Source organism: Phyllobates terribilis, unplaced genomic scaffold (genome assembly GCF_046119375.1).
Source record: "Phyllobates terribilis strain yellow unplaced genomic scaffold, ASM4611937v1 Scaffold_1__5_contigs__length_1240528914, whole genome shotgun sequence".
Classification (NCBI taxonomy): Eukaryota; Metazoa; Chordata; class Amphibia; order Anura; family Dendrobatidae; genus Phyllobates; species Phyllobates terribilis.
The window spans coordinates 1,216,018,820-1,216,039,267 of NW_027362761.1; the positions used below are offsets into that span (position 1 = coordinate 1,216,018,820).

Below are 20,448 nucleotides of genomic sequence, written 5' to 3' on the forward strand. Positions count from 1 at the left end.
CAGCGAAAGTGTTTAAGTTTTGCAAATTAGCCTAATTTACAATGGAGTTTGAATAGTCTTGATTGCAACTATAGATTTAAAATTGTAGGAACCAAGCAGAACTAAAAAAAGTTTAGAAAGAGCCTCATCTAGAAAATGAGCATTAGCGTGGTGTATCCGATCAGAGAAAAAAAATGTAACTCTGTGCAGCAATGAAGGGGAGTGGCACTGTGCAGAATTAATAAAAAGTTTTTAAATGTTAAATGGTGCAGTTACATTGATGGCCACCAGAGGTCACTGAACCTTCCATTGATTTCAACCGCTTAAATACTGTGAGAGAGCAAGAGTGTATATTATATACTGTGTATTGTGCAAGATCTACTTCAATGCGGAAGCATCAGCTCTGCGCACCCAGCACTTCTGGTGTCGGCTGCCAATGAGAAGACTATAGAGGCTGCTACCAAAGAGAAATCGTAGGTTGTCACGTAAGTCATAGATTCTTTTTTTTAGTGCATATTTGCCTTTGCATTGCTAAGGGTTATATCCAAGGTGTGAAAATTCACCCTATATTATTGGTGAAGCTTGGTTCATTCTGTCAGTTTGTGTTGAAAATAGTTTAGCTTAATTTTTTAGTTTATTTTTTTTAGGAAGATATTCTCGACTAAAAAATATTTGTCCAGGCTATTATGGGCTCCACGGATGAGGTGGATTTTCTAATCCATAGGCCAGTTTAAGCAGCATGGACCAGAGGCACTGATGCAGCAGCGCATTTGGGTAACACACTGGAATAGCAGAGCCGAGTAGGCAGTCTGGTAGCACACAGTCGTATAAGCAATCAGGCACCTTGTTATGGAAGTAGGGATAGCACACAGAAAAAGCAGAGTTGATAAGTAAATCAGGCATCTTTTTGCATGCAGCACCCAGGAATAGCAGAGCCGAGTAGGCAGTCTGGCACATTGTTGAAGGCATGTAGGTACCACACAAGAATGGTAGAGTTGAATAGGCAATCAGGCACCTTGTTGCACGAGTGCATGTAGCGCACAGGAATAGCAGAGTTGAGTAGGCAATCAGGCAGTTTGTTTTAGGAGTGCAGGTAACACATATTAATATCAGGGATTATTAGGTTGATAGGTTCCTTCATGCAGCAAAGTTAAGGGTGCGGATATTAATAGTAGAGACAAATAGGGTGGCAGGTACCCAGAGTTCAGGTTGCAAATGGCACTTTGGAATAGCAGAGACAAGGAGTTTTGCAGGTAATTTGATTCTGCATAGGTGAAGGTGCGGACAACACCAGATACAGCAAGGCTGAGTTGATAGTGGGAGCTGAATACTGTCTAGCACTCAAGCACCTGGCTGGAGCAGAGCCAAGTGGGAAGTGTCACTTTACCCCTGAAAAACGTGCACTACTACCTGATTACTCCGGCGGTGTGCAGTGGCCTGAGCCTGCTTTAAAAGACCTGGAATGATGACAGCAGAGATGCATGCCAGATTACTATTGTAATTTGGCAAAGATTAGCAAAGACAGAGTAGGCTATAGGGGAAGGTAGAAGCAAAGCCCGGCGCTGGAGAGTAACTCAGCTGCATCTGGTTGGAACAACAGAAACAACCAAGTTGTCATAGACAATGAATAAAAGTTGCAGAAACAGAGAACTTCAGGGGTCCTCTGCTGTTTCCATAGCTCCAATCACCTGTAGCCGGTAGGGAAAGAAAGGTCAGCACCATCTTTTCATTCACCGAGTATCTGATATTTTAGGTTTCACAGTAGTTTACATAATACAATAATTCTGGTACAAAGTTGGAAAGTACTTTTTATTGTTATCACAGTATTTTGGAGATAATAGTGATCCCCCCTATATATGACACAGTACTGACCCTTCCTTTACCAGCATCACCACTATTTCAGCATGACAACATATTATTTTCTTTTTTGTGCTGCATCAAGAATTAGTTAAGTGGGAAGACATTATCCAAAAGTTGTGTGCAACAAGTATCTATTATAAAACCACACAATAACTTGGCCCAACCCAATGGCTCAATGATAAGTAAAAATCCAAACAGCTGACCAGCACCTTCATATAGTGTGAACAGGTGCAAGCTGCAATGACTGCACAACATACACAAAAATAAGAAAAAAGAACACAGCAGCACCCTGCAAGGGACAAGAAGATGTATGCAAACACTGAATGCATGGGATCTAAACTGCATTGTTGTTAAATAAAATGTACTCACAAAAATGAAGGTTCTTAGCACATAAATCAGCCAATTCATGTGTGCCCATCAACCACGGCAAGGTGACCTCCCTCTGGTGGGTACCTATATAGAGGTGCTGTTCGGGTTTTTGGTTTTCTACAGTTTACTATTGGAAGCTGTGACTGCCTCCTTTCTGATTCTGCACTCCTCCCATCAGCCCAAGGGTGCTTTTAATTAGTGCTGATTCCTACCTGCTCATTTAAATTGTAGGCTTATATCCCGAGATAGTCATGTTTTGTTAAGTATTAGGATAGGTACCCATCAGAGAGAGGTCACCTTGCCGTGGTTGATGGGCACAATGACCAATTTATGCGCTAATAACCTTCATTTTTGCGAGTACATTTTATTTAGTAACAATGCAGTTTAGATCTCATGTATTCAGTGTTTGCATATATCTTGGTCCTTGCAGGGTGCCGCTGTGTTCCTTTTTTTTCTTTTTTTTTGGTTCAGTGATAAGTGTTGTAGGTAGAAGTGTAGAACAGTGTGGAGAAGATTCACTCCTTAGCTTGGGACCGTCTTTTATGATCAGTTCATGAATTGTTAATCAAGTTTTCTACATTCAAGACAAAATAAAGTTTTCCATTTTGGTATTTTATTTTTATTTATTTTCCTCTTTAGTAGAATTTCTGAATCTGAATTTTTGATCGCAGATTCAAGTCCTTTTAGTGCAGTGAAAAGTTAAAAAAAATGTTTTAAAAATATATAAATGTTGAAGTCATCTCCCTTTTGAAAAAAAAAGTCACATGTGATATCTATACATCCGTAAAAGTCTGATCTATCAAAATACAACATTAATTAACTCAATCGGTAAACGGCGTAATGCTAAAAAAATCTAAACGCCAGAATTACGGTTTTTCAGCAGCGGCAACAGTATAATAAAATGCAATAAGAGGCGATCAAAACAACGTACCTACCCCAAAATGGTATCAAAAAACCCCATCAGCTCATGGTGCAAAAATTAAGCCCTCGCTATTGACCAAAAATTGAAAACGTTATGGGTCTCGGAAAATGGCGACACAAGGAAAAAATTTATTTTTTAAATTTACGATTTTTTGGGGCTACTAAAATAAAGAACTGTGCATGTTTGGTATCTCTGAAATTGTTCTGACCTGGAGAATCATAATGCCAGGTCAGTTTTACCACATAGTGAACATGCTAAATAAAAAAACAATTGTGGAATTGTACTTTTTTTGCAGTTTCGCTGCATTTGGAATTTTTTCCTGCTTTCCAGTGCATTATGTGGCAGAATGAATGATGTCATTCAAAAGTACAACTCGTCCCCCCCCCAAAAAAAAGCCCTCATACGGCTATGTCGACACAGAAATTAAAAAAGTTATGGCTCTTGGAAGAAGAAGAGTCAAGAAAACCTCGAAAACAGAAAATAGCCATGCAAGGAAGGGGTTAAGCACACCCCACACCCCAAGACCTGCTGTATAGAGAGAACACCCCACAAAACTGGCAGTATGTCAGGGACACCTCACGAGATCTGCCAGAAACTTGAAACACCTATTAGGGCTTTCCTTATGCTTTTCCAGAAGACCTGCCATATACCAGGAACACCTCAGAAGACCTGCCATACACCAGGAACACTTCAGAAGACTTGCCGTACACCAGGAACACTTCAGAAGACCTGCAGTATACCAGAAACACCTCAGAAGACCTGCCAGACACCAGGAACACTTCAGAAGACCTGCCATTTACCAGGAACACTTCAGAAGACCTGTCATATACCAGGAACTCTTCAGAAGACCTGCCATATACCAGGAACACCTCAGAAGACCTGCCATACACCAGGAACACTTCAGAAGACCAGCCATTTACCAGGAACACTTCAGAAGACCTGCCATATACCAGGAACACTTCAGAAGACCTGCCATACACCAGGAACACTTCAGAAGACCTGCCATTTACCAGGAACACTTCAGAAGACCTGCCATATACCAGGAACACTTCAGAAGACCTGCCATATACCAGGAATACCTCAGAAGACTTGCCATACACCAGGAACACTTCAGAAGACTTGCCATACACCAGGAACACCTCAGAAGACCTGCCGTATACCAGGAACACTTCAGAAGACCTGCCATATACCAGAAATACCTCAGAAGACTTTCCATACACCAGGAACACTTCAGAATACTTGCCATATACCAGGAACACTTCAGAAGACCTACCATATACTAGGAACACTTCAGAAGACCTGCCATATACCAGGAACACTTCAGAAGACCTACCATATACTAGGAACACTTCAGAAGACCTGCAATATACCAGGAACACTTCAAAAGACCTACCATATACTAGGAACACTTCAGAAGACCTGCCATATACCAGGAACACTTCAGAAGACCTGCCATATACCAGGAACACTTCAAAAGACCTACCATATACTAGGAACACCCCAGAAGACCTGCAATATACCAGGAACACTTCAGAAGACCTACCATATACTAGGAACACTTCAGAAGACCTGCTATATAACAGGAACACTTCAGAAGACCTACCATATACTAGGAACACTTCAGAAGACCTGCCATATACCAGGAACACCTGAGAAGACCTGCCATATACTAGGAACACTTCAGAAGACCTGCCATTTACCAGGAACACTTCAGAAGACCTGCCATATACTAGGAACACTTCAGAAGACCTGCCATATACCAGGAACACCTGAGAAGACCTGCCATATACCAGGAACACTTCAGAAGACCTACCATATACTAGGAACACTTCAGAAGACCTGCCATATACCAGGAACACTTCAGAAGACCTACCATATTCTATGAACACTTCAGAAGACCTGCCCTATACCAGGAACACTTCAGAAGACCTGCCATATACTAGGAACACCTCAGAAGACCTGCAATATACCAAGAACACTTCAGAAGACCTACCATATACTAGGAACACTTCAGAAGACCTGCCATATAACAGGAGCACTTCAGAAGACCTACCATATACTAGGAACACTGCAGAAGACCACCATATACCAGGAACACCTCAGAAGACCTGCCATATACCAGGAACACTTCAAAAGACCTACCATATACTAGGAACACTTCAGAAGACCTGCCCTATAACAGGAACACGTCAGAAGACCTACCATGTACTAGGAACACTTCAGAAGACCTGCCATATACCAGGAACACCTCAGAAGACCTGCAGTATACCAGGAACACTTCAGAAGACCTATCCTATACTAGGAACACTTCAGAAGACCTGCCATATACCAGGAACACTTCAGAAGACCTACCATATACTAGGAACACTTCAGAAGACCTGCAATATACCAGGAACACTTCAGAAGACCTACCATATACTATGAACACTTCAGAAGACCTGCCATATACCAGGAACACTTCAGAAGACCTGCCATATACCAGAAACACTTCAAAAGACCTACCATATACTAGGAACACCTCAGAAGACCTGCAATATACCAGGAACACTTCAGAAGACCTACCATATACTAGGAACACTTCAGAAGACCTGCTATGTAACAGGAACACTTCAGAAGACCTACCATATACTAGGAACACTTCAGAAGACCTGCCATATACCAGGAACACCTGAGAAGACCTGCCATATACTAGGAACACTTCAGAAGACCTGCCATTTACCAGGAACACTTCAGAAGACTTGCCATATACTAGGAACACTTCAGAAGACCTACCATATACCAGGAACACCTGAGAATGCCTGCCATATACCAGGAACACTTCAGAAGACCTACCATATACTAGGAACACTTCAGAAGACCTGCCATATACCAGGAACACTTCAGAAGACCTACCATATTCTATGACCACCTCAGAAGACCTGCAATATACCAAGAACACTTCAGAAGACCTACCATATACTAGGAACACTTCAGAAGACCTGCCATATAACAGGAGCACTTCAGAAGACCTACCATATACTAGGAACACTGCAGAAGACCACCATATACCAGGAACACCTCAGAAGACCTGCCATATACCAGGAACACTTCAAAAGACCTACCATATACTAGGAACACTTCAGAAGACCTGCCCTATAACAGGAACACGTCAGAAGACCTACCATGTACTAGGAACACTGCAGAAGACCACCATATACCAGGAACACCTCAGAAGACCTGCCATATACCAGGAACACTTCAAAAGACCTACCATATACTAGGAACACTTCAGAAGACCTGCCATATACCAGGAACACCTCAGAAGACCTGCAGTATACCAGGAACACTTCAGAAGACCTATCATATACTATGAACACTTCAGAAGACCTGCCATATACCAGGAACACCTCAGAAGACCTGCCGTATACCAGGAATACCTCAGAAGATTTGCCATACACCAGGAACACTTCAGAATACTTGCCATATACCAGGAACACTTCAGAAGACCTGCCATATACCAGGAATACCTCAGAAGACTTGCCATACACCAGGAACACTTCAGAAGACTTGCCATACACCAGGAACACTTCAAAAGACCCGCAGTATACCAGGAACACTTCAGAAGACCTGCCATTTGCCAGGAACACTTCAGAAGACCTGCCATATACTAGGAACACATCAGAAGACCTGCAATATACCAGGAACACTTCAGAAGACCTACCATATACTAGGAACCCCTCAGAGGACCTGCCATATAACAGGAACACTTCAGAAGACCTACCATATACTAGGAACACTTCAGAAGACCTGCCATATACCAGGAACACTTCAAAAGACCTACCATATACTAGGAACACTTCAGAAGACGACCATATACCAGGAACACCTCAGAAGACCTGGCATATACCAGGAACACTTCAAAAGACCTACCATATACTAGGAACACTTCAGAAGACCTGCCCTATAACAGGAACACTTCAGAAGACCTGCCATATACCAGGAACACTTCAGAAGACCTGCCATATACCAGGAACACTGCAGAAGACCACCATATACCAGGAACCCCTCAGAAGACCTGCCATATACCAGGAACACTTCAAAAGACCTACCATATACTAGGAACACTTCAGAAGACATGCCATACACCAGGAACACTTCAAAAGACCTGCCATATACCAGGAACACTTCAAAAGACCTACCATATACTAGGAACACTTCAGAAGACCTGCCATATACCAGGAACACCTCAGACCTGCAGTATACCAAGAACACTGCAGAAGACCTATCATATACTAGGATCACTTCAGAAGACCTGCCATATACCAGGAACACTTCAGAAGACCTGCCATATACCAGGAACACCTCAGAAGACCTGCCATATACCAGGAACACTTCAGAAGACCTATCATATACTGGGAACACTTCAGAAGACCTGCCATATACCAGGAACACCTCAGAAGACCTGCAGTATACCAGGAACACTTCAGAAGACCTATCATATACTAGGAACACTTCAGAAGACCTGCCATATACCAGGAACACTTCAGAAGACCTGTCCTATACCAGGAACACTGCAGAAGACCACCATATACCAGAAACACTCCAAACGACCTACCATGTACTAGGAACACTTCAGAAGACCTGCCATATAACAGGAACACTTCAGAAGACCTGCCATATACCAGGAACACCTCAGAATACCTGCAGTATACCAGAAACACTGCAGAAGACCTATCATATACTAGGAACACTTCAGAAGACCTGCCATATACCAGGAACACTTCAGAAGACCTGCCATATACCAGGAACACCTCAGAAGACCTGCCATATACCAGGAACACTTCAGAAGACCTATCTTATACTAGGAACACTTCAGAAGACCTGCCATATACCAGGAACACCTCAGAAGACCTGCAGTATACCAGGAACTCTTCAGAAGACCTATCATGTACTAGGAACACTTCAGAAGACCTGCCATATACCAGGAACACTTCAGAAGACCTGTCCTATACCAGGAACACTGCAGATGACCACCATATACCAGGAACACTTCAAAAGACCTACCATGTACTAAGAACACTTCAGAAGACCTGCCATATACCATGAACACTTCAGAAGACCTGCCATATAACAGGAACACTTCAGAAGACCTGCCATATACTAGGAACACTTCAGAAGACTAGTCATATGCCAGGAACACCTGAGAAGACCTGCCATATACCAGGAACACCTCAGAAGACCTGCAGTATACCAGGAACACTTCAGAAGACCTATCATATACTAGGAACACTTCAGAAGACCTGCCATATACCAGGAACACTTCAGAAGACCTATCCTATACCAGGAACACTGCAGAAGACCACCATATACCAGAAACACTTCAAACGACCTACCATGTACTAGGAACACTTCAGAAGACCTGCCATATAACAGGAACACTTCAGAAGACCTGCCATATACCAGGAACACCTCAGAATACCTGCAGTATACCAGAAACACTGCAGAAGACCTATCATATACTAGGAACACTTCAGAAGACCTGCCATATACCAGGAACACTTCAGAAGACCTGCCATATACCAGGAACACCTCAGAAGACCTGCCATATACCAGGAACACTTCAGAAGACCTATCTTATACTAGGAACACTTCAGAAGACCTGCCATATACCAGGAACACCTCAGAAGACCTGCAGTATACCAGGAACTCTTCAGAAGACCTATCATGTACTAGGAACACTTCAGAAGACCTGCCATATACCAGGAACACTTCAGAAGACCTGTCCTATACCAGGAACACTGCAGATGACCACCATATACCAGGAACACTTCAAAAGACCTACCATGTACTAAGAACACTTCAGAAGACCTGCCATATACCATGAACACTTCAGAAGACCTGCCATATAACAGGAACACTTCAGAAGACCTGCCATATACTAGGAACACTTCAGAAGACTAGTCATATGCCAGGAACACCTGAGAAGACCTGCCATATACCACGAACACTTCAAAAGACCTACCATATACCAGGAACACTTCAGAAGACCTGCCATATACCAGGAACACTTCAGAAGACTTGCCATATACCACGAACACTTCAGAAGACCTGCCATATACCAGGAACACCTCGGAAGACCTGCCATTTACTGGGTTCACCACATAAATGTTGCTTTATACCTGAAAACCCCACAAAACCCACTATATATTGGTCACACTCAACAAGACCTTAAGAACATCCCACAAGAAAAGCCCTATGCCTCTACAAGATTTGTTTATTTGGAGCATCCCAATAAGCCTATTGTATACTGGAAACACCCCACAAAACTTGCCGCAAATTAGGAACAGCCCACAAGACCTACTGTGATATCAGGAATACCCAACAAGACCTGCTGTGATATCAGGGACACCCCACAAGACCTGCTGTAATATCAGAAACACCTCACAAGACCTGCTGTGATATCAGGAACAGCCCAAAATACCTGCTGTGATATTACAAACACCCCACAAGACCTGCTGTGATATCAGAAACACCCCACAAGACCCACTGTGATATGGGGAACACCCCACAAGACCTGCTGTGATATCAGAAACACCCCACAAGACCCACTGTGATATGGGAAACACCCCACAAGACCTGCTGTGATATCGGGAACACCCCCAAGACCTACTGTGATATCGGAAAAACACCCCCAAGACCTACTGTGATATCGGGAACACCCTACAAGACCTGCTGTGATATCGAGAACACCCCACAAGACCTGCTGTGATATCGGGAACACCCAACAAGACCTACTATGATATCGGGAATACCCCACAAGACCTGCTGTGATATCGGGAACACCTAACAAGACCCATTGTGATATCGGCAACACCCCACAAGACCTGCTGTGATATCGGGAACACCCCCAAGACCTACTGTGATATCGGTAACACCCCCAAGACCTACTGTGATATCGGGAACATTCACAAGACATACTGAGATATCGGGAACACCTAACAAGACCTACTGTGATATCGGGAACACCCGACAAGACCTGCTGAGATATCGTGAACATTCCCCAAGACACGCTATATATTGAGGACACCCAACAAGACCCGCTATATACCGGTAACAGCACACAAAACCTGCTGTGATATCGGGAACACATAACAAGACCCATTGTGATATCGGCAACACCCCACAAGACCTGCTGTGATATCGGGAACACCCCACAAGACCTACTGTGATATTGGGAACAGCTCACAAGACCTGCTGTGATATCAAGAACACCCAACAAGACTAATATACCCCACCCCTGACAAGTGTCTAATATACCCCACCCCTGACAAGTGTCTAATATACCCCACCCCTGACAAGTGTCTAATATACCCCACCCCTGACAAGTGTCTAATATACCCCACCCCTGACAAGTGTCTAATATACCCCACCCCTGACAAGTGTCTAATATACCCCACCCCTGACAAGTGTCTAATATACCCCACCCCTGACAAGTGTCTAATATACCCCACCTCTGACCAGTGTCTAATATACACCACCCCTGACATGTGTCTAATACATCCCACCTCTGACCAGTGTCTAATATACCCCACCCCTGACAAGCACCTAATACATCCCACCTCTGACAAGCATCTAATATACCCCACCCCTAACCAGCACTTAATATACCCCACCCCTAATAAGCACTGAATATACCCCAACCCTGACAAGTGCCTAATCTACTCCATACCTGACAAGTGCTTAATCTACACAACCACTGAATAGCACTTAAAGGGGTTGTCCGGTACTTTTAAAAAAATGCCAGTGTGTTTTAATGATAAATACAACCTTTTTTCTAATTACCTTGCGCTGCTGATACTGCCTGTGAGCTGCGCTATCGGTGGCATCACGTGACTCCAGGTGACCCCACGCTGACGTCATGACAAGTGAGATGTGACTCACTCCCCCACGTCCCCGCGGTGGCTGCTGGCTTATGGGCGGGGTTATTCCCCTGCGTCACACCCAGCATCCACCGCGCGCTTTCCCAGTGAATGAGGACAGGGAGAGTGCGCGGTGGATGTCGGGTGTGACCGGTGGAACGCGGAAGAGGGACCCCTGGCTGCAGCCTCAACTTGTGATGTCAGCGGATGTCAGCGCCGGCTGCAGCCGGGGGTCACGTGCTGCCTGTGAGCGGCCACCGATAGCGCCACTCACAGGCAGTATCAGCAGCGCAAGGTAATTAGAAAGAAGGTTGTATTTATCATTAAAACACACTGGCATTTTTCTAAAAAGTAACGAACAACCCCTTTAATATACTGCACCCCTAATAAGCACTTAATACACCCCACCCATTACAAGTGCCAAAAATACCCCACCCCTGACAAGCACCTAATCTATCCCACACCAGAGAAGTGCCTAATCTATCCCACCTCTGAGAGGCGCCTATTACATCCCACTGCTGACAAGCGTCTAATCTACCCCACCCCTGACAAGCGTGTAATCTACCCCACCCCTGACAAGCGTGTAATCTACCCCACCCCTGACAAGCACCTATTCCATTCCACCCCTAACAAGCATATAATCTACCCCACCACTGACAAGTGCCTAATATACCCCACCCCTGACAAGTGCCTAATATACACCACCCCTGACAAGTGCCAAATCTACCCCACCCCTAACAAGTGCTTAATATACCCCACACCTGACAAGTGCCTAATCTTTCTCTCCCCTAACAAACGTCTAACCTACCCCACCCGACATGTGCCTAATCTGTCCCACACCTGTCATGTTAGGTATGGGAAGGACCCAGCGTACAATGACAGGAAAAGGAGGAAGTCCAGCAACTAGGGAAAGGGGGAGTGGAGACCCCTAAGCAGATCTAACAACACCCTGACTCCCCTATCGTCTCTAAATAGGTTCCGCACCTATCGCCCAGCAGGATACCTTAGCCCTGGCTGTCCCTAGAGCTAGGCCCTAGGTAGGAAGGGGGAGGGGTGAGCACTAGTCAGAGTCAGCCCCACTGCAACTAAAGACAAACAAGGGAAACAGACAAGGGGATACACTTAACTCTGAGAAGACACCAGAGAGATCACGACTACAATCCACAAAGGAATTCCAAGAAGAATCTAGCCGACTACTAGAACACCAGACCTGAGCAGAGGAATTTACTCTATCACCAGCGAATCTCTGGTGAAACTGAGGCTATTTAAATATCCAGCAAGGGTGCGTTAATTAGCAGCAGAAGGTAGAGATCACCGCTGGGTCCTAGAGAGGGAGGGATGATGAAAGAATCAGGAAGGTGTCTGCAAGGCCAAGTGCAGCGACCTTCTACAGCCGAATCCAGAATGACTGTCTGTCAAACCTGATACCACGGTGACAGTACCTTCCCTTCTGCGAGTGACCTCCGGACACTCAGGACCAGTTTTCTCTGGATGAGAGGCATGGAAAGAACGAACCAACCTATGGGCATTCACCTCTGATGCTTAAACCCACATCCTTTCCTCTGGACCATAACCCCTCCAGTGCACCAAATACTGAAGGGAACGACATTGAAGACGAGAATCCCCAATCCTCGAGATTTGATACTCCAAATTGCCATCAACCATGATTGGGGGTGGTGTCAGGGGAGGAAGACTCAAGAGGTACCACATACTTCTTGAGCAGAGACCTGTGAAATACATTGTGGATTATAAGAGCCTGAGGTAACTTAAGACAAAATGTTGCAGGGTTAATGACGGCAGTTATTTTATAGGGACCAATAAATCTAGGTCCCAGCTTCCAGTAAGGAGCCTTCAACTTGATATTTCTGGTAGAAAACCACACAAACTCATTCACACTTAGGTCCAGACCTGGTGAGCTTTTCCGGTCAGCCATACATTTGTATCTGTCTCCCATGATTTTCAAGTTACTCTGAAACCATCCCCATCCCCACCCCCACCACACAGAAAAGAGTGACAAAGCAAAACATTCCTACTCAGGAACTCCCGAAGCCCCTCCACCACTAAATTTACCAAACTGTGGATGAAAACCGTATGCACCAAAGAAAGGTGGCCTGCCAGTAGACTCTTGACAATGATCATTAATAGCAAACTCAGCCAACAGTAAGTAAGATGCCCAATCCTCCTGGTTCTCGGAGACAAAACACCTGAGGTAAGTCTCCAAATTCTGGTTAATGTGCTCGGTCTGTCCATTCGACTGAAGATGGAAGGCAGAAGAAAAAGACAATTGAAACCCCCAGTCGAGTGCAGAAAGCTTTCCAGAATTTAGAAACAAACTAGGTTCCCTGATCTGACGCCACATCGGAAGCAACCCTGTGTAGCTTCACAATCTCATTAATGAATACCTGAGCAAGAGTCTTCGCATTCGAAAGTGCCGGTAATGCGATAAAATGAACCATCGTACTGAACCTATCTACAACCACCAGAACCACAGTCTTGCCTGCAGATACCGGTAGGTCAGTAATAAAATCCATGGACAAGTGTGTCCATGGCATGCTAGGAATAAGCAGTGGCAGAAGAGGACCAGACGGACGGGTATGCGATACTTTAGAATGCACGTAAATACTGCAAGCAGACACATGTTCAACCGCATCCTGATGCTACCCCGGCCACCAAAAACTACAAGAAAGGAGGTCCACAGTTGCCTTACCACCTAGATGATGTGATGTTTCCTAATTACTTTACGGCACAGATTATATGGTACAAATAGCCTTCCCAAGGGGTAGGAGGCAGGGGCATCCCCCTGAGTCTCCAACACCTCTCCCTCCAGGTCAGGGTACAAAGCCGAAATGACTACCCCCTTCTGCAAAATAAGGGCAGGATTCTTTCTCATGGTCATCACCCCCAAGGAAGCTCTGGGATAAAGCATCAGCCTTGATGTTTTTAACCCCTGGACGGAAAGTGACAACAAAATTAAAGCTAGTAAAAAATAGAGACCATCTAGCCTGCCTAGGGTTGATACGTTTAGCAGACTGAAGATATGACATGTTCTTATGGTCCATGATAACAGTAATAGGATGGTCTGCCCCCTCCAACCAATGTTGCCATTTTTCAAAAGCCAATTTATTCGCCAAAAACTCCCTATTACCCACGTCATAATTTCTCTCAGCCGAAAATAATTTTTTGGAAAAGAAAGCGCATGGACGCCATTTACCAGGGGACAGATCCTGAGACAACACAGCCCCAGCCCCCACCTCCGACACATCAAGTTCTTCGATGAAAGATTGAGAAACATCGGGTTGACTGAGTATAGGTGCTGTGGCAAAACATCTCTTTAAGGAGGAAAAAGCCTGCTGGGCGGCATCAACCATTTAGAAAGATCAGACCCCTTTCTTGTCATGTCAGTAAGGGGTTTCACAATTACCAAATCATTTTGGATAAATTTCCGGTAAAAATTAGTAAAGCCTAGAAAGCGCTGCAATGCCTTCAGGTTCTCGGGACGGTCCCAATCAAGTACAGCATGGATCTTCTCTGGATCCATCCAAAAACCCGATGATGACAACAGGTACCCCAAAAACTGCACCTCCTAGACGGCAAAAACACATTTCTCTAGTTTGGCATATAGTTTGTTATCTCTTAACATCTGTAGTACCTGTTTAACATGACCCTGATGTGTCTCAAAATCAGGTGAGTAAACCAAAATATCATCCAGATAGACCACCACAAACCTGCCCACTAAATGATGGAAAATATTGTTTATGAAATGCTGGAACACCACAGGTACATTGGTCAGACCAAAAGGCATAACCAGACTCTCGAAATGCCCCTCAGGGGTATTGAATGCCATTTTCCATTCATCCCCCTCTCTGAATCTAACCAGATTGTAGGCTCCCCTTAAATCCAACTTGAAGAACGTCTTAGCTCCCACAACCTGGTTGAATAAATCTGGAATCAGAGAAAGAGGATACGGATCTCGAACTGTAATTTGATTCACTTCCTGGAAATCTAAACAGCAATGGAGACCCCCAACTTCCTTCTTAACGAAGAAGAACCCTGCCGCCACGGGCGAAGATGAGGGTCTGATATATCCTTTCTCCAGACTCACAGCAATGAAATCCTTCAAGGCTTGTCTCTCAGGACCAGAAAGATTATACAGTCTGGACTTGGGTAGTTTAGCTCTGGGAGTCAGGTTGATATGACAGTCATATTCACGATGAGGAGGCAAATCCTGACACCCCTTTTCAGAAAATACGTCCTCAAAACCAGACAAAAATGCAGGTAATGTCTCCGTAGAGACTGCAGAAAGGGAAATGTTTAAGTAGTTCTCAATTTCCCTGGATTGCCAATCTACTATCGGATTATGTTTCACCAACTAGGGTAAACCCAGTACAATCGGAGTGGAAAGACCCTCCAGGACATACCAAGGAATTAACTCATAATGAAAAGACCCCACCCTCAGTCTTATATTATGTACAATCTAAGTCAGAGATCTCTGTGCAAGTGGCGCTGAGTAGTGTTGATCAAGTATGTATCATTAACTCTTTCCGGCAGGCACGCTCGCCGAGTATTTTGGCGTGCTCGGCGTTTCATTCATTGTTGCCGCACCTGCAACGGTCACGGCTGTTAGACAGCTGTGACACATGCAGAAATAGCCTTGCGAACATTAATGGTACATACTCAATCAACACTCGTGCTGAGTCGATGGCATAAATAGAGATGGGCTTAGTTAGTGTACAGCAAGTAAGCACATTAGAGTTCTCAAAACCCAGCATCAACCATGCTGACATCAGCTCCACTGTCCAGAAACACAGAAACTTTCTCAGCCCTGCTCTCTAGCACCACCTCTGCTGTCAGGACCAACTGAGAACTGCATGTTGAAGACAAAAACACCCCCTGATTTTCCAACTCCACACTACCAAGGGTTAATCGAGTTTCTTTTTGCTTAGGAATCGAGGGACAGACCCCAATAAAATGTCCCTTTTTACCATAAAAAAACACCCCCCCTTTCTTTTGCGAATTTCAGGGGAAATAAGTGACGCAGTAGCTCCCCCTAACTGCATGGGTTCCTCCAACTCCAAAAGTACAGGTTCACCCCCATAACATCTTTCTGGCAAAGGGGCGTTGCCCCGAAAAGAGCGCTCAGGAGAAGGTGGTCTAACCCACCTATCCCAAAGGCATGTATCCACGCATATAGCCAATGACATGGCAGCCTCCAAGGACCCCGGGGTTTTGTAAACTGCCAAGGCATCTTTCAACCTTTCTAAAAGGCCCTGATAAATTTGGCTACTAAGAGTCGGGTCATTCCATTTGGTATCAATTGCCCATCTACGGAATTCGGAACTATAAGTCTCCACTGACCGATTCCCCTGCTGAAGGCGACGCATGCTGGATTCAGCCAGCGAGATTTGATCAGGATCATCATAGATGAGGGCCAGAGCCCCAAAAAATCCCTCATCTGACTGGAGACAAACAGAACCCTTTGGCAAAGAGAAAGTCCAGGATTGAGGATCTCCTTGCAACAGTGAGATCACAATCTCCACTCACTGCTCCTCATTTCCAGAGGAGTAAGGTTGAAGTTTAAAATGCAACTTACAACCTTCTTTAAAAACAAAAAACTTGGCTCTACCTCCTGAAAACCTGTGCCGGGAGGGCAACTTTGGGTTCAAGCTGGACCAGCCTACCCACAGAGTCCCCAACATTAGGAGGGAAAAGCAAAAAACACACAAAAAATTACACAACAAAAAAACAAAAGTAATTTTTTTTAAAGGGCTGGTGATAATGTCATGGGAAGGTATGGGAAGGACCCAGCGTACGATGACGGAAAAAAAGGGGAAGCCCAGCAACTAGGGAAAGGTGGAGTGGAGACCCCTAAGCAGATCTAACAACATTCTGACTCCCCTATCATCCCTAAATAGGTTCCACACCTATCGCCGAGCTGGATACCTTAGCCCTGGCTGTCCCTAGAGCTAGGCCCTCGGTAGGGAGGGGGAGGGGTGAGTACTAGTCAGCCCCACTGCATCTAAAGACAAACAAGAGAAACAGACAAGGGGATACACTTAGCTTTGAGAAGACACCAGAGAGATCACGACTACAATCCACAAAGGAACTTCAAGAAGAATCTAGCCGACTGCTAGAACTCCAGATCTGAACAGAGAAATTTACTCTTATCACCAGCAAATCTCTGGAGAAACTGAGGGTATTTAAAGATCCAGCAAGGGTGTGTTAATTAGCAGCAGAAGGTGGAGATCACTGCTGGGTCCAAGAGAGGGAGGGATGATGAAAGGATCTGAATGACTGTCAAACCTGATACACCTGTGACAACACCTGACAAGCGCCTAATACATCCCACTCCTGACAAGTGCCTAATATATCCCATCCCTGATAAGTGTCTAATCTACCCCACCCCTGACAAGTGCCTAATATACCCCATCCCTGACAAGTGCCTAATATTCCCTACCCCTGACATGTGACTAATCTATCCCACCCCTGACATGTGCCTAATCTATCCCACCCCTGACAACTGTTTAATCTATCCCACCTCTGACAAGCGTCTAATCTACCCCAACCCTGACCAGCACTTAATATACCCCACCCCTGACAAGTGCCTAATATACACCACCCCTGACATGTGCCTAATCTATCCCACACCTGACAAGTGCCTAATATACCCCACCCCTGACAAGCATTTAATCTATCCACCCCTGATATGTGCCTAATATACCCCACCCTGACAAGCGTTTAATCTATCCACCCCTGACAAGTGCCTAATATACCACTCCTGACAAGCATCTACTATACCTCACCCCTGACAAGCATCTAATCTACCCCACCCCTGACAAGCGCCTAATCTACCCCACCCCTGACAAGCGCCTAATCTACCCCACTCCTGACAAGTGTCTAATCGACCCCACCCCTGACAAGCATTTAAATTATCCCACCTCTAAAAAGTGGCTAATATACCCCACTGCTGACAAGCGCCTAATCTACCCCACCTCTGAAAAGCGCCTAATCTACCCCACCCCTGATATGTGCCTAATATACCCCACCCCTGACAAATGCCTAATACGTCCCACCTCTGACAAGCGCCTAATATACACCATCCCTGACATGTGCCTAATATACTTCACCCCTAACATGTGTCTAATATACACCCCCCGTGACAAGCACCTAATAAACACCCCCCCGACAAGCACCTAATATACACCACCCCTGACAAGCATCTAATATACACCACCCCTGACAAGCATCTAATATACACCCCCCCTGACAAGCATCTAATATACACCACCCCTGACAAGCATCTAATATACACCACCCCTGACAAGCATCTAATATACCCCTCCCCTGACAAGCATCTAATATACACCACCCCTGACAAGCATCTAATATACACCCCCCCTGACAAGCATCTAATATACACCATCCCTGACAAGCATCTAATATACACCACCCCTGACAAGCATCTAATATACACCCCCCTGACAAGCATCTAATATACACCACCCCTGACAAGCATCTAATATACCCCTCCCCTGACAAGCATCTAATATACACCCCCCCTGACAAGCGTCTAATATTCACCACCCTTGACAAGTGCCTAATCTACCCCACCCCTAACATGTGTCTAATATACACCCCCCCGACAAGCGCCTAATATACACCACCCATGACAAGCGTCTAATATACACCCCCCCGACAAGCGTCTAATATACACCACCCCTGACAAGCACCTAATATATACCACCCCTGACAAGTGCCTAATCAACCCCACCCCTGACAAGCACCTAATATACACCCCCCTGACAAGTGCCTAATCAACCCCACCCCTGACAAGCATCTAATATACACCCCCCCCGACAAGCGTCTAATATACACCACCCCTGACAAGCATCTAATATACACCACCCCCGACAAGCGTCTAATATACCCCACCCCTGACAAGCATCTAATATACACCACCCCTGACAAGCATCTAATATACACCACCCCTGACAAGCATCTAATATACACCACCCCTGACAAGCATCTAATATTCACTCCCCTGACAAGAATCTAATATACACCACCCCTGACAAGCATCTAATATACACCACCCCTGACAAGCATCTAATATACACCACCCCTGACAAGCATCTAATATACACCACCCCTGACAAGCATCTAATATACACCACCCCTGACAAGCATCTAATATACACCACCCCTGACAAGTATCTAATATACACCACCCCTGACAAGCATCTAATATACACCACCCCTGACAAGCATCTAATATACACCCCCCCTGACAAGCGTCTAATATACACCACCCCTGGCAAGCATCTAATATACACCACCCCTGACAAGCATCTAATATACACCCCCCTGACAAGCATCTAATATACACCACCCCTGACAAGCATCTAATATACACCACCCCTGACAAGCATCTAATATACACCACCCCTGACAAGCATCTAATATACACCACCCCTGACAAGCATCTAATATACACCACCCCTGACAAGCATCTAATATACACCCCCCCTGACAAGCATCTAATATACACCACCCCTGACAAGCGTCTAATATACACCCCCCCTGACAAGCATCTAATATACACCACCCCTGACAAGCATCTAATATACACCCCCCCTGACAAGCATCTAATATACACCACCCCTGACAAGCATCTAATATACACCCCCCCTGACAAGCGTCTAATATACACCACCCCTGACAAGCATCTAATATACACCACCCCTGACAAGCATCTAATATACACCACCCCTGACAAGCATCTAATATACACCACCCCTGACAAGCATCTAATATACACCCCCCCTGACAAGCATCTAATATACACCACCCCTGACAAGCATCTAATATACACCACCCCTGACAAGCATCTAATATACACCACCCCTGACAAGCATCTAATATACACCACCCCTGACAAGCAACTAATATACACCCCCCTGACAAGCATCTAATATACACCCCCCTGACAAGCATCTAATATACACCACCCCTGACAAGCATCTAATATACCCCTCCCCTGACAAGCATCTAATATACACCACCCCTGACAAGCATCTAATATACACCACCCCTGACAAGCATCTAATATACACCACCCCTGACAAGCATCTAATATACACCACCCCTGACAAGCATCTAATATACACCACCCCTGACAAGCATCTAATATACACCACCCCTGACAAGCATCTAATATACACCCCCCTGACAAGCATCTAATATACCCCTCCCCTGACAAGCATCTAATATACACCACCCCTGACAAGCATCTAATATACACCACCCCTGACAAGCATCTAATATACACCACCCCTGACAAGCATCTAATATACACCACCCCTGACAAGCGTCTAATATACACCACCCCTGACAAGCGTCTAATATACACCACCCCTGACAAGC

General features: G+C 45.1%; 1 long non-coding RNA gene across 1 annotated transcript in view; it reads left to right on the forward strand.

The window, feature by feature from the left end:
- The first annotated feature begins 341 nt into the window (after positions 1-341).
- The window catches only part of LOC141164453 (uncharacterized), a 253,042-nt gene continuing 232,935 nt past the window's right edge, over positions 342-20,448 (forward strand). Inside the window, exon 1 of the long non-coding RNA XR_012250911.1 lies at positions 342-464. This is a non-coding gene — a long non-coding RNA (uncharacterized lncRNA). The remainder of the gene's footprint in view (positions 465-20,448) is intronic.